We start from the raw sequence: 15992 nt of genomic DNA, 5'->3' as shown, positions 1-15992 counted from the left end.
TTTACATGTAATTTGTGCTATGGGGCCACTGATGGAGATCAAAATGACCTGGTGCCACAGTTAATGCAGAGTTAGCACTACGAAAGGTTGACTTGCAAAGGTCCCACCTCAAACAACACACCGGATTAAACTGGTTCATTGATTTTCAAAACCATTTTTTCAATGTTAAATAATACTGAGCCCATCAAAGGTTTAATGCAGAAAAATAGTTCTTGTTGTATATTGTCATTATCACAGTTACACTGGTGAAGATTGGATTTATTGATAAGAAAGCCACAGGAAAACAGTAAACCTTTACATATGCCAATACATTGTCAAAGGGTACTTGAGCACCCTGCATATTTATCAAGTCATAACTAATTCAGTTCACTGCACCTCTTTTACTGTTGAATAATAGCAATAATTATATTTCTGGAATATTGTACAAATTTTATATAAGATTCTTTCCTAGAGGGTAGGCAATACAATAGTCAAAATTAATGAGAACAGCAAGACAGTTATTTTAAATGATTAGAAATGGCTTATTTGATGTTGTCCACCTGCAGCCATCAAAATAAGTAATTCAAAAATGTATCCTTTTTTTATTATACTGAGGATACAAAATCATATGTATTTCCATGTTGTATAGATTGAATGTTCATCACCATCATCATCATCATCTTATTAAATATAGATACAAATCATTCAGACCTTGAGCTTGGAGATGAATAAAGTGCCAGATAACGATCTAAAAATACCAAAGAAACTGGCATGTTTATTCTGGGGTAATTTTGACTTTGGATGATAGTTTACAATAGGTGAAATTGGCTCCACCACTCATTAAACACCTTTCTTGTTTTTGTTTCTATTGTAGTCAGTGCTGGTGAAAATGGGGAAAGCTGTTTAACAGATGACTGAGCCAACATTGACTGCTTTACACTCTTGTCCTGAGTCAAAATTACCCTCTATATATCTAAACAGGCCCATTAATTCTAGTCACTACAGTCAACTCAATGCCTGCTGCTGACAATTGATTGTTGTGATTGAACTTACCATTTTGTAGCCATCAAGACATTGATGAACATGATCAAGGCATAAAATTACAAAGAGATTATGAGATGAGGTGAATAGGCAAACTGTGGCAAATGGATTTCAATGTAGGCAAATATAAGGCCATCTACCCCAGACCTAAAAAGGGTAGAAATGGCAAAAAGCTAGAAATGATGGAGATCCAAACACACTTGGGGATTTGGGTGCAGGCGATTAAAATATAATGAAAAGGAGCAGAAAATAATCAAAAAGGCTTTGGAATGCTGCCTTTTATATCTAGGGGACTAGAATATAAGGGTGCAGAAGTCATGCTTCCGCTGTATAAAGCCATGGTTAGACTACATCAAATGAAAGATGTAATGGCCTTGGGGGGAGTGCAGCATAGATTTGCCAGAATGGTATCTGAATTGGAAGGATTAAATTACGAGGAAACATTACAGAGACTAGTGTTGTATTTCCTTGAATTTAGAAGGCTGATGCATGAGTTGAACAATGTTTCCAATATATTTAGGGGAACAGATAGACTTGGATGCGAAAAAAAAACTATTTCTGCAGATTGGGGAGTCTAGGATTAGGGGGGCATGTTCAAAAATTTGAAGTCAGATCTTTCAGGAGTGAAATTAGAAAACACCTCTTCCAACAAAGGTTGGTAGGAACAGAATTACCTGGAAAAACTCAGCAAGTCTGGCAGCATCGGCGGAGAAGAAATCAGTCAACGTTTCGAGCCCTCATGGCCCTTCAGCAGAACTGAAGCATAGTTTCAACAAGGGAGAAATATAAATTGGTTTAAGGTGGGTGGGGGGGAAGAGACACATTGAGGGTGTGGTGTGAGCAGATAATCAAAAGATGTCAGAGACAAAAGGGTCAAAGAGGTGTTGAAGGTGGCGGTCTTTGTCTGAGAAAAGTGCTAATTAAGAATGCAAGACAGGATATTCAAAGTACAGCTCTAGTGGGGGTGGGGTGGAAAGACTAAAGGTTTTAGTTTTAGATTTAAAAATAATGGAAATAGGTGGGGAAAGAAGAATCTATATAAATTATTGAAAAAAAAGGCGGGTGGGGGGGGAAAAAGAAACGGGGTGGGGATGGGGGGAGGGGGGTTTAAGATCTAAAGTTGTTGAATTCAATATTCAGCCCAGAAGGCTGTAAAGTGCCTAGTCGGAAGATGAGGTGCTGTTCCTCCAGTTTGCGTTGGGCTTCACTGGAACAATGCAGCAAGCCAAGGACAGACATGTGGGCAAGAGAACAGGGTGGAGTGTTAAAATGGCAAGCGACAGGGAGGTTTGGGTCTTTTTTGCGGACAGACCGCAGGTGTTCCGCAAAACGGTCGCCCAGTTTGCGTTTGGTCTCTCCAATGTAGAGGAGACCGCATTGGGAGCAACGAATGCAGTAGACTAAGTTAGGGGAAATGCAAGTGAAATGCTGCTTCACTTGAAAGGAGTGTTTGGGCCCTTGGACGGTGAGGAGAGAGGAAGTGAAGGGGCAGGTGTTGCATCTTCTGCGTGGGCATGGGGAGGTGCCATAAGTGGGGGTTGAGGAGTAGGGGGTGATGGAGGAGTGGACCAGGGTGTCCCGGAGGGAACGATCCCTACGGAATGCCGTCAAGGGGGGTGAAGGGAAGATGTGTTTGGTGGTGGCATCATGCTGGAGTTGGCGGAAATGGCGGAGGATGATCCTTTGAATGCGGAGGCTGGTGGGGTGATAAGTGAGGACAAGGGGGACCCTATCATGTTTCTGGGAAGGAGGAGAAGGCGTGAGGGAGGATGCGCGGGATATGGGCCGGACACGGTTGAGGGCCCTGTCAACGACCGTGGATGGAAAACCTCGGTTAAGGAAGAAGGAGGACATGTCAGAGGAGCTGTTTTTGAAGGTAGCGTCATCAGAACAGATGCGACGGAGGCGAAGGAACTGAGAGAATGGGATGGAGTCTTTACAGGAAGCGGGGTGTGAGGAGCTGTAGTCGAGGTAGCTGTGGGAGTCGGTAGGCTTGTAATGGATATTGGTGGACAGTCTATCATCAGAAATTGAGACAGAGAGGTCAAGGAAGGGAAGAGAAGTGTCAGAGATGGACCATGTGAAGATGATGGAGGGGTGGAGATTGGAAGCAAAATTAATAAATTTTTCCAGGTCCCGACGAGAGCATGAAGCAGCACCGAAGTAATCATCGATGTACCGGAGAAAGAGTTGTGGGAGGGGGCCGGAGTAGGACTGGAACAAGGAATGTTCCACATACCCCATAAAGAGACAGGCATAGCTGGGGCCCATGCGGGTACCCATAGCCACACCTTTTATTTGGAGGAAGTGAGAGGAGTTAAAGGAGAAATTGTTCAGTGTGAGAACAAGTTCAGCCAAACGGAGGAGAGTAGTGGTGGATGGGGATTGTTGGGGCCTCTGTTCAAGGAAGAAGCTAAGGGCCCTCAGACCATCCTGGTGGGGGATGGAGGTGTAGAGGGATTGGACATCCATGGTGAAGAGGAAGCGGTTGGGGCCAGGGAACTGGAAATTGTTGATGTGACGTAAGGTGTCAGAGGAATCACGGATGTAGGTGGGAAGGGACTGGACAAGGGGAGAGAGAAGGGAGTCAAGATAACGAGAAATGAGTTCCGTGGGGCAGGAACAGGCTGACACGATCGGTCTGCCAGGACAGTTCTGTTTGTGGATTTTGGGTAGGAGGTAGAAGCGGGCCGTCCGAGGTTGGGCGACTATCAAGTTGGAAGCTGTGGGAGGAAGATCTCCAGAGGAGATGAGGTCAGTGACAGTCCTGGAAACAATGGCTTGATGTTCTGTGGTGGGGTCATGGTCCAGGGAGAGGTAGGAGGAAACGTCTGCGAGTTGACGCTCAGCCTCCGCGAGGTAGAGGTCAATGCGCCAGACAACAACAGTACCACCCTTGTCAGCGGGTTTGATGACAATGTTGGGGTTGGACCTGAGAGAACGGAGTGCAGTGAGTTCAGAGAGAGACAGATTAGAATGGGTGAGAGGAGCAGAGAAATTGAGACGGCTAATGTCACGCCGACAGTTCTCAATGAAAAGATCAAGAGAAGGTAAGAATCCAGAGGGAGGGGTCCAAGTGGAGGGAGAATATTGGAGGTGGGTAAAAGGATCCGTTGAACGGGGAGAGGACTCCTGCCCAAAGAAGTGAGCACGGAGACGAAGACGGCGGAAGAAGAGTTCAGCATCATGCCGAGCCCGAAATTCATTGAGATGAGGGCGTAAGGGTATGAAACTAAGTCCTTTGCTGAGCACTGAACGTTCAGCATCGGAGAGGGGAAGGTCAGGGGGTATAGTGAATACGCGGCTGGGGCTGGGATTGGAAGATGGGGTGAGGACGGAGGGACAAGCAGGGGTGGAGGGTCCCCGATGGGTGTTGGAGTCGATGAGTTGTTGGAGCTTGCGTTCCTTAGCACTTGAGAGAAAGAGAAAAAGTTTCTTGTTGAGGCGACGGATGAGGCGAAGAATAAAATGAAACTGGGGGCACGCGCAGCTTTGAAAAAGGGTGCGGCGGTGCTGCTGGAGGGAGAGGTCGAGTGTGTTCATATGGCGGCGCATGGCACTGAGTGTGGATCTCAGAATGCGACGGGAACAGCAGTCCGAGAAACGTTTTATGTCCCGGAGATACCTGTAATCCTGGGTGGGTTCGAAACAAGAGGGATGGAATTTCAGTTGAAATCCACGTGGGGTGAGTCGGAGACGGAGACAGTCACTGAGAAAGGAGATATGGCTGTGAAAGCGGGTTTTAGTAAACACCTTGTCAAACACCAGGAGAGAAATGGAAAGCAATGAAGGTGAGCAGGGCAGAAGAGACAGTCGGAAATCCTGTCGGAGGACAGAACCATACTTCTTCCAAGAGGGCATTTTTTTGAAGAGAGGTGGCAGTCAATCAAACACAAAGATAAAAACAAAAAGCTAAAAGCTACTGCGGATGCTGGAAATCCAAAACAAAATAAAAACAGAATTACCTGGAAAAACTCAGCAAGTCTGGCAGCATCGGCGGAGAAGAAATCAGTCAACGTTTCGAGCCCTCATGGCCCTTCAGCAGAACTGAAGCATAGTTTCAACAAGGGAGAAATATAAATTGGTTTAAGGTGGGTGGGGGGGAAGAGACACATTGAGGGTGTGGTGTGAGCAGATAATCAAAAGATGTCAGAGACAAAAGGGTCAAAGAGGTGTTGAAGGTGGCGGTCTTTGTCTGAGAAAAGTGCTAATTAAGAATGCAAGACAGGATATTCAAAGTACAGCTCTAGTGGGGGTGGGGTGGAAAGACTGCGCGAGGCTGAGCGTCAACTCGCAGACGTTTCCTCCTACCTCTCCCTGGACCATGACCCCACCACAGAACATCAAGCCATTGTTTCCAGGACTGTCACTGACCTCATCTCCTCTGGAGATCTTCCTCCCACAGCTTCCAACTTGATAGTCGCCCAACCTCGGACGGCCCGCTTCTACCTCCTACCCAAAATCCACAAACAGAACTGTCCTGGCAGACCGATCGTGTCAGCCTGTTCCTGCCCCACGGAACTCATTTCTCGTTATCTTGACTCCCTTCTCTCTCCCCTTGTCCAGTCCCTTCCCACCTACATCCGTGATTCCTCTGACACCTTACGTCACATCAACAATTTCCAGTTCCCTGGCCCCAACCGCTTCCTCTTCACCATGGATGTCCAATCCCTCTACACCTCCATCCCCCACCAGGATGGTCTGAGGGCCCTTAGCTTCTTCCTTGAACAGAGGCCCCAACAATCCCCATCCACCACTACTCTCCTCCGTTTGGCTGAACTTGTTCTCACACTGAACAATTTCTCCTTTAACTCCTCTCACTTCCTCCAAATAAAAGGTGTGGCTATGGGTACCCGCATGGGCCCCAGCTATGCCTGTCTCTTTATGGGGTATGTGGAACATTCCTTGTTCCAGTCCTACTCCGGCCCCCTCCCACAACTCTTTCTCCGGTACATCGATGATTACTTCGGTGCTGCTTCATGCTCTCGTCGGGACCTGGAAAAATTTATTAATTTTGCTTCCAATCTCCACCCCTCCATCATCTTCACATGGTCCATCTCTGACACTTCTCTTCCCTTCCTTGACCTCTCTGTCTCAATTTCTGATGATAGACTGTCCACCAATATCCATTACAAGCCTACCGACTCCCACAGCTACCTCGACTACAGCTCCTCACACCCCGCTTCCTGTAAAGACTCCATCCCATTCTCTCAGTTCCTTCGCCTCCGTCGCATCTGTTCTGATGACGCTACCTTCAAAAACAGCTCCTCTGACATGTCCTCCTTCTTCCTTAACCGAGGTTTTCCATCCACGGTCGTTGACAGGGCCCTCAACCGTGTCCGGCCCATATCCCGCGCATCCTCCCTCACGCCTTCTCCTCCTTCCCAGAAACATGATAGGGTCCCCCTTGTCCTCACTTATCACCCCACCAGCCTCCGCATTCAAAGGATCATCCTCCGCCATTTCCGCCAACTCCAGCATGATGCCACCACCAAACACATCTTCCCTTCACCCCCCTTGACGGCATTCCGTAGGGATCGTTCCCTCCGGGACACCCTGGTCCACTCCTCCATCACCCCCTACTCCTCAACCCCCACTTATGGCACCTCCCCATGCCCACGCAGAAGATGCAACACCTGCCCCTTCACTTCCTCTCTCCTCACCGTCCAAGGGCCCAAACACTCCTTTCAAGTGAAGCAGCATTTCACTTGCATTTCCCCTAACTTAGTCTACTGCATTCGTTGCTCCCAATGCGGTCTCCTCTACATTGGAGAGACCAAACGCAAACTGGGCGACCGTTTTGCGGAACACCTGCGGTCTGTCCGCAAAAAAGACCCAAACCTCCCTGTCGCTTGCCATTTTAACACTCCACCCTGTTCTCTTGCCCACATGTCTGTCCTTGGCTTGCTGCATTGTTCCAGTGAAGCCCAACGCAAACTGGAGGAACAGCACCTCATCTTCCGACTAGGCACTTTACAGCCTTCTGGGCTGAATATTGAATTCAACAACTTTAGATCTTAAACCCCCCTCCCCCCATCCCCACCCCGTTTCTTTTTCCCCCCCCACCCGCCTTTTTTTTCAATAATTTATATAGATTCTTCTTTCCCCACCTATTTCCATTATTTTTAAATCTAAAACTAAAACCTTTAGTCTTTCCACCCCACCCCCACTAGAGCTGTACTTTGAATATCCTGTCTTGCATTCTTAATTAGCACTTTTCTCAGACAAAGACCGCCACCTTCAACACCTCTTTGACCCTTTTGTCTCTGACATCTTTTGATTATCTGCTCACACCACACCCTCAATGTGTCTCTTCCCCCCCACCCACCTTAAACCAATTTATATTTCTCCCTTGTTGAAACTATGCTTCAGTTCTGCTGAAGGGCCATGAGGGCTCGAAACGTTGACTGATTTCTTCTCCGCCGATGCTGCCAGACTTGCTGAGTTTTTCCAGGTAATTCTGTTTTTATTTTGTTTTGGATTTCCAGCATCCGCAGTAGCTTTTAGCTTTTTGTTTTTATAAAGGTTGGTAGGAGTTTGGAACTCACTTCTGGAAATCTTCCAAATAATTAGGGCTGAAATTTGAACATAAAAAAAAGCAAAGGCTATCAGGAGCAGAGCAGAGCAGCAGTTGTAATTGGCATGCCAGAGCCGGCAGCAGCAGAGCCTATCAGAAGAGTGGCAGATTTAAACAGCATGCAAGGCTGGCAGCAGCTGAGGTTATAAGGAGTAGAGAGGTCAACACCAGAGAAACAAAGGGAAAACCTTAAAATGTATCACCAAATTCAGCAAAACATGTGAAGCAGCAGAGGTAAGTTACAGCTATGTATTAAGCTTTTTTGTGTTTTTAGTGGTTAGCGTTTGATTTTTGGTGTTAGCTAAAGAGTTAAATAATGTAAAATCTAAGAAGCATTTACAAATAAATATAAACTAAAGCCTTGAGCAGCAGGGAGAGAAGTAAAAAGTACCTAAAGTGATGATAGCACTAGGGAAGGAGCTGATTGGTAAGTAGCTGATGAATATTAGTTTTTATCCCCAGATTATTTCCTGTAAGTTTAAGACATAGGGCTGAATCAGCCCAGATTTGCACTAAGTGTGGCAGCAGGCAGGTAAAACAATGTTTTACCCGCTGGCCACGATGGCGGGTTTTCACGCTGTATCATCCCAAACCCGCTGCATTACTAATGCATTCCCGGGAAACGCCATTTCTATCGAGGGCTGGCTCTCATTCGCCTACCACACCATCACCTTGTCGCTTCATCACACCTAGCACAACATTTAAAGTACAGCCGCACTCAGTGCTTCCAGCCCAGGACTGCAGCAAAGAAGACATGGTCCTAAAAAGCAGAAGACTGCAGCCCTCGAGCACCTTATAGATGCCGGGAGGCCTGCTGTGATGTCCTCTACTCCCGTCCTGGCCGCAGGAGGGGCATTTACATTACCACATTACTTGCTAGGCAATGGCAGTGGTGATCAGTGCCAATGCCGCACAGAAGAGGTTGGCCATCCAATGCAGCTAGAGGATGAATGATCTCATACGTGCAGCCATGGTATGGCAACCATCTCATCACTCTAAACTTACACACTCAAGCCCATCACATATTCACTGGCATCTTAGGCACTGCCAGCTCAAGGGACATCATCACCCATTCTTACACATATACCCTCACATGTCAATCTGGCCTCATCTTCTCTGGAGACTGTCTCATCAGCCCTCACCATCTTGAGGCAACTTGCACAGATCAACATGTGCCCCCCGCCCCACACGCCCTTGGATACCCTCCTTCCCCAGTACAGTCCTCGCCCTGCAGCCTCTTCCCTTGCCTGAGGCCACTTCTCCCCCTTCCCCAAGAAAGACTTTGCCCTGCAGCCAATGAAAAGCCACCCACATATAGCTGGTCTGGTAGGTAGAGACCCACCCATGAGCCACCCTAAAAGTGATGTGGTGCTGTCTGTGAAGCCTGGCGCTGATGAGTGCAAGTGCTGACTGAAACAAGGTAGACAAATGAACTTTGAAGTCCCGAGCGAAGTGCTGCCCGCCAGGTGGACATTGCCTTTGCACTGTTGTGAAACAGATCGGCGTGTTTTCCTGCTAATGTGGGTGGACGATCCAGCGGGGGGATGAACCTGGAGGGCTGGTCTTACAATGATATACTGATGTATTAATATGAGGTTCCCGATGTCCGAAGGCAGGAAATGCAACCCACCATTGGCGTGCTGAGCGGATGATCACAAACTGGTTTCACGCCATTGTGAAACCAATCATGCCATATTGTCCACTCATGCCACCGAACACACCTGACAGCAGCAGGCACAGAAAATACCAGCCATAGTCTAATAACAGAGGTATGGCAGGGTACTTCAGTCCTATGGAATGTGCATCATGTGCCATGTGGGAACTCCAGGACACTTCTCATGTCCAGGCAACTACTGTGGCAGCAAATGTTGTCAGCTGGAGGTTCCTGAGACTAATAGCACCACTCAGGAGGTGACTACCCTGCAACATAACATTTGCAAGCAGGCAGGAATGGGTGACTATGATACAGACAAGGAGGACCAGACAAGTAGCACAGGAGTCCGCTAAGTTAATTTCACTTTCGAACCAGCATTCAGCTGGTGAAGGCAAAGGTTCTACTGTGCAGTACAGCCTGAGCCAAGTCCACAGTATCTTGGGTGGTATTTGGGGTGAACAGATGCCTTCAAAATCTGGACTGGGGTCAAGCAAGACTGTCTAATAATCCTTATATTATTTACAATCTACCTGACTTTGGCTATTCACCTCACCAAACATAACAGTCCTCTGCAATCAGTACTTTTTTATTTATTCATTCACGAGATGTGGGCATCACTGGCTAGGCCAGCGTTTATTGCCCATCCTTAATTGCCCTTGAGAAGTTGGTGGTGAGCTGCTTCCTTGAACCACTGCAGTCCCTGTGGTGTATGTACACCCACAGTGCTGTTAGGAAGGGAGTCCCAGGATTTTAACCCAGTGACAGTGCCAGGATGGTGAGTGAATTGGAGAGGAATTTGCAGGTGGTGTTGTTCCCATGCATTTGTGCTGCTCTTGTCCTTCTGATGGTAGAGGTCGCAGGTTCGGAAAGTGCTTTGAAAGGAGATTTAGTGAGTTAATACAGCGCATCTTGTAAATTTACACATTGCTGCTACTGTGTGTCGGTGGTGGAGAGAGTGAATGTTGCAGGTGGTGAATGGAGTGCCAATAAAGCAGGCTGCTTTGTCCTGGATGGTGTTGAGCTTCTTCAGTACTGTTGGAGCTTCACTCACCCAGTCAAGTGGGGAGTATTCCATCACACTCCTGACTTGTGCCTTGTAGATGGGAATTCAGGAGGTTGGTTACTCGCCACAGAATTTCCAGCATCTGACCTGCTCTTGTAGCCACAGTAATTTATGGCTTGTCCAATTCAGCCTCCGGTCAATGGCAACCCCCAGGATGGGGGATTCAGCAAAACTAATGCCATTGAGTGCCAAGGGGAGATGGTTAGATTCTCTCTTGTTAGAGACGGTCATTGCCAGGCACTTGTGCGGCACACAAGTTACTTGCCACTTATCAGTCCAAGCCCTGGATATTGTCCAGGTCCTGCTGCATAAGGACATGGACTGCTTCAGTATCTGAGGAGTTGCGAAAGGTACTGAACATTGTGCAGTCATCAGCGAACAGCTCCACTTCTGACCTTGTGATTGAAGGAAGGTCATTGATGAAGCAGCTGAAGATGGTTGGGCCTAGGTCACTACCCTGTGGAACTCCTGTAGAGATGTCGGGAGACAGAGATGATTGACCTTCAGCAACCGCAACCATCTTCCTTTGTGCTAGGAATGATGCCATTAAATACCAACCAGATGGAAAACTCTTTACCCTCAGTCACCTCTGTGACAAAGATAAACTGACCATCATTGACATAATACATGTTTTACAGTTTGTGGATGAGTGCAGTGTTGTTGCCCACTCTGCACCAGATTTGCAAGCCACTTTTGATCTCTTCAATTCTGCATACAAGAAACTCGGTCTGTCCTTGAATGTTGCCTAAACAAAACTCACATATCAACTCACACCTTGTCAGTCAAACATTCCACCTCCTATATATATTAAAGGAGAGACTCTGGAATATGTTGAGCACCTCCCATGCATTGGCAGCCAGCTTTCTCAAAAAACCACCACTGATGAGGAGATCTATCACAGGATCAGCTACATTAACTCAGCCTTCTATAAACTATGGCAGTGAGTGTTTGACAGCAAAGACCTCCACAAGTCATCAGGTGTCCTAGAGCAGAGTTCTCCCCCTGTCAGGGGGGAAATTCAGGAGTGGGCGTGTGCAGGCGCGCCTCTGATCGGTGCCCCCGTTTGGGGGCACGCCGCCATTTTACGTGGGCAGGCCAATTAAGGCCCGCTCAGCTTGATATCCACCAGGAAGTGCTATGCGCTCCCTGTGCGGGCAGAGGGGGGATTCCCTAAGCCGAGAGTGCGCTCTTTCGCGCATGCGCACGGAAGAGTGCACTCATCTCCCTGAGGCTAAGTGCTGCCTTCACTTTTAGTTAAACTTTTATTACATTTTTAAAAACCTACATGAAACCTCATCCCGCCCATGGATGAGGTTTCATGCTTTCTCTGAAGCCTGCCAGGGCTCCCGGCCTGCCCAACAACCCTAAGGTTGGACGGGCAGGTCCTTGAACTACTGCAATTACTTTTTCAATGGTCTCAATAGGCCGTTGACAGGTCGGCGGGTGCACAGCTGATTCGGCTGCGTCCCTGCCAACCTGAAAATTGAAATGACGTGGGGTGACGTCGGGAATTCCGCTCAACGTCATCCCGGGTCATTTTATGCATCGGCGTGCGGGTCCCACATGCCAACCAGGAAATCCTGCCCCTAGTGTTCAGGGAAGTTCTTGTCACCACACTCCTGTATTGCAGTGAGACCTGGACTGTGTATCAACAATATATAAGAGCACTGGAAAAATTCCATCAGCAATGCTTGCAGCGCATCCTCTGGATTCAATGGATGGACCATTAAACAAATGCTAGTGTCCTTGAAGCCAGCTCCAGAAGCATTCAGGCACAACTCATACAAAATCCACTTCGATCAATAAGACACTATCCAGATGGGCGAAAAGTCTCTGTGCGTCAGGTCCTGTTATCTCAACTCTCAAATGGTCAGTGTTTCAGGGGAGGACAAAGAAAACACTTCAAAGATACTCTGAAGCTCTCCTTGAAGTGAAGCAGCATTGACGTTAATGACCTGGAGGACCTTTCTACTAATTGGTCAGAATAGCGACAACTATTCCATCAAGCTGCAGAATACTTTGAGTTACAGCGTCTTAATGATGAGGCAGAGTGGCTGGAGAGAAGGAAAGAAAATGAAGCAAAGCCTGCACTCCAGATTCCTCTACCTTGTGGGATGTCCTGCCCTATGTGCTCAAAGATCTGTGAGTCATGAATAGGCCTGTTCATTCACATGAAGACCCATGGCAGAAACTCACGACCCTGAGTAGACATCATCCTCAAATCGAGGGACAGCTGCTATGAATGGAGTTGAGTAGGAAGGTCATAAAATTAGTAGTATTCAATAATTAGGGAATAACAGGCATTTCTGTGGCTGCAGACACTACTCCAGGATGGTAGGTTGCCTCCCTGGTGTCAGGGTCAAGGATACCATTGAATGGCTGCAGGAAATTCTGAGGAGAGTGGGTGAACAGTCAAGGCCATGATTCATATCTGTGCCAATTACATAAGTAGGAAGAGGGATGAGGAACTGCAGGAAAACTTTAGAGAGCTAGGAACATACATTAATAAGCAAGACCACAAAGGTAGTAATCTTCAAATTGCTCCCTGGTGAATACAGAAACAGGAAGTTGTTTTGGGAGAGGTAGGACCTTTCCAGGTAAGTTTGCACCTCAGAATGGTTGGGACCAATATATTGGCTGGGAGGGTTTTTAGTGCTGTTTGCAATGGTTTAAACTAGCTTGGCAAAGGACTGGAAAGTATGTGCAGATTCAATAAGGAAAGCAGCAAAGCTGGAAATGGAAGGCATATAAATTAGTAAGTGAATGTCCAAGGCAGAGGAAACAAAGGTTAGAAAATGGACCACAAAGGAGCTTGGCCGTGCTTAATGGTATAAAATTCAATACAAGGAGGCTAGTGAATAAGGCAATTGAGCTGTGGGCAAAAGAAAACACTTGGAAGTATGATATCATAGCTATTACTGAAATATGGTTAAGGAAGGGCAGGAATGAGAGCTCAACGTTCCTAGTTACAGAGTTTTCGAACACCATAGGGAGGTGGTTAAAAAAGGGGTGTTGCAATATTGGTTAAATAAACAATTGTAGCTGTGAGGAGAGATGATATGGTGGAAGGATCATCAAATGAGGCCATATGGGTTGAACTGAAGAATATAAAAAGTGGCAATCACATTTGAGTCCCAGTCAAAGGGATATAGAAAGCAAATATGTTGGCAAATTTTTAAGAATTGAAAAAAACAATAGGGCAGTAAAGGGAAGAGGGAAAATACAATTATTGAAGCTAAGGAGGACTATTGTATGAGATAAGCACTGTGATGGAGGAAATATTAGGAAGTTTAGAATCTTTGAAAGTAGATAAGCCAAGATGAAACACATCCCAGCCTATTAAGAGAAGCAAGGGAGGACATAGCAGAGGCCCTGATCATCATTACTGGAGGACTTTTTTGTATGGTAAAGGTTGATAAGAATAGACAGAGTATTTATGGCAAATTACTGGAAAAAATTCTGAGGGGCAGTATTATTCATCATTTAGAGACATCAAGCACAGATAACATGGATTATTTCAAAGGAAGGTTGTGTCTGAATAACTTGATTGAATTTTCTGAGGAGGTAAAAAGGTTTGATGAGGGTTGCACATTTGATGCAGTCTGCATGGATTGGCAAGGCTTTTGACTACATTCCACTTGGCAGACTGGTGGTAACAGTAAAAGTCCATGGAATCCAAGGGAAAGTGGCAAATTGAATCCAAAATTGGTCTAGTGATAGGAAGCAACAAATAATGGTCAACAGGTGTTTTTGTGACTAAGAGGGCTTTGCAGGGATCAGAACTAGGTTCCTTGTTGTTTGTGGCATATATCAGAAATTTAGACTTCATTGAAGGGTGTTGTTGGGTCGAGTGGCCTTAGGTTTGTTGGGGATAAAGGATCCGGGTTGCACGTTTATCTACTTGGTTGACCAAGTGGGTACAGAGACAGAAAATATCAGGAGATCGTTGTGAGAATAAACACATGGGGCTGAATTTTCCCCCCGTTGGGGGCAAAGTTGAAAGGCAGGCCCGCACAGGCGCGCTTCCAATTGGTGTCCCCGATTGGGGGCACGGTGCCATTTTATGTGGGCGGGCCAATTAAGGCCCATCCAGTGTGACGTTCGCACAGAAGTGCTGTGCACTTCCTGTGCGGGCGGAGAGGGGGGGAATCCCAAAATTGAGAGAGCGCTCTTTCGCGCATGCGCACGAAAGGGCGCACTCATCTCCCTGAGGCTAAGTGCAGCCTCAGGGAGATCGGCTCAAAATGTAAATGTAAAAAACCTAAAAATAGAAAAATAAAATTTCCCTAACATGTCCCCTCATGTGACAATGTCACATGAATTGGGACATGTTCATAATTTCCAAAAAAACTTTATTAAAATTTTTAGAGACCGACATGAAACCTCATCCTGCCGTGGATGAGGCTTCATGCTTTTTCTAGTTCGTGCCGGGGCTCCTGGCCTGCCCGCCAACCTTAAGGTTGGACGGGCAGGTCCTTTAATTACTAAATTGCCTCTGTCAATGGCCTCAATTGGCCATTGGCAGGTCGGCGGGCGTGCAGCTGATTTCGTTGCACCCCCGCCTTCCTGAAAATTTAAATGGGGCGCGGTGACATTGGGAGTTCCGCCCGACATCACTGCACGTCATTTTATATGGGCCCCAGTCCCACTCGCCAACGTGTAAAATCCTGCCCATGCTATTTACTTACAAACTAAACTCTGCAGCTATACTTGTGTGCTCACAACTTAAAAACTCTGTCTTCACTCATCAGTGACTAACTCAATACTCTCCCACAGAGAGGTAGCCTGCGCTACTCTGCTATTGGGTATTAAGATCATGTGATCTTACATTACAATATTTGTCTTATAGGTATATTACATATCAGTTTACTACAAGCGGCTCAATTAAAATGTTCACAGCTGATACATAAGTTGGCTGTGTAGTTGATAGTGAAGGAGGAAGCTGTAGACTGCAGGAAGGTATCAATGGACTAGTTGGATGGCCAGAAAAGTAGCAAATGGAATTCAGCCTGGAGAAGTTTGAGGTAGTGCATTTGTGGAGGGTAAATAAGGTAGGGGAATACACATTAAATGGAGGATTTTGAGAAGTATAGAGGAACAGAGAGACCCTGTAAATCACGTATACAGATCCCTGAAGGTGGTTCAGCTGGTAAATTAGGTGGTTAAGTAGGCATATGGGATAATTTCCTTTGTTTACAAAGACATGGAAGATAAGGGCAGGGAAGTTATGCTAGAACATTATAAAACATTTGTTGGGCCACAGCCAGAGTACTGCATACAGTTCTCATCTCCACATTACAGAAAGGACATGATTGCACTGGAGAACGTACAGAGGAGATTTATGAGGATGTTGCCAAGACTGGAAAATTTTAGCTCTGAGGAAAGATTGAAAATGCTTATACTGTTTTCGTTGGAACAAAGAAGGCTAAGGGAAAATTTATTTGAAGTGCATAAAATAAAATACTTGGCAGAAGGATTAGAGGGAAGATGGGGAGAAGTTTTTTCAGAGGGTAGTGGGCATCCAGACCTCCCTGTCTGAATGGGTGTTAGGGGTAGAAAAACCCTTTATGTGCATATCCAATTATTTTTTAAATGTGAAGTGTCGTAACTGACAATGCTATATGGATCAAGAAAGTGGGATTAGGCTAAATAACTAATTTTTTCCAGCCCAGACACAG

This window comes from Cetorhinus maximus, chromosome 1 (genome assembly GCF_964194155.1).
Source record: "Cetorhinus maximus chromosome 1, sCetMax3.hap1.1, whole genome shotgun sequence".
NCBI classification, from domain to species: Eukaryota; Metazoa; Chordata; class Chondrichthyes; order Lamniformes; family Cetorhinidae; genus Cetorhinus; species Cetorhinus maximus.
Note: the sequence above shows the minus strand (reverse complement) of the source record.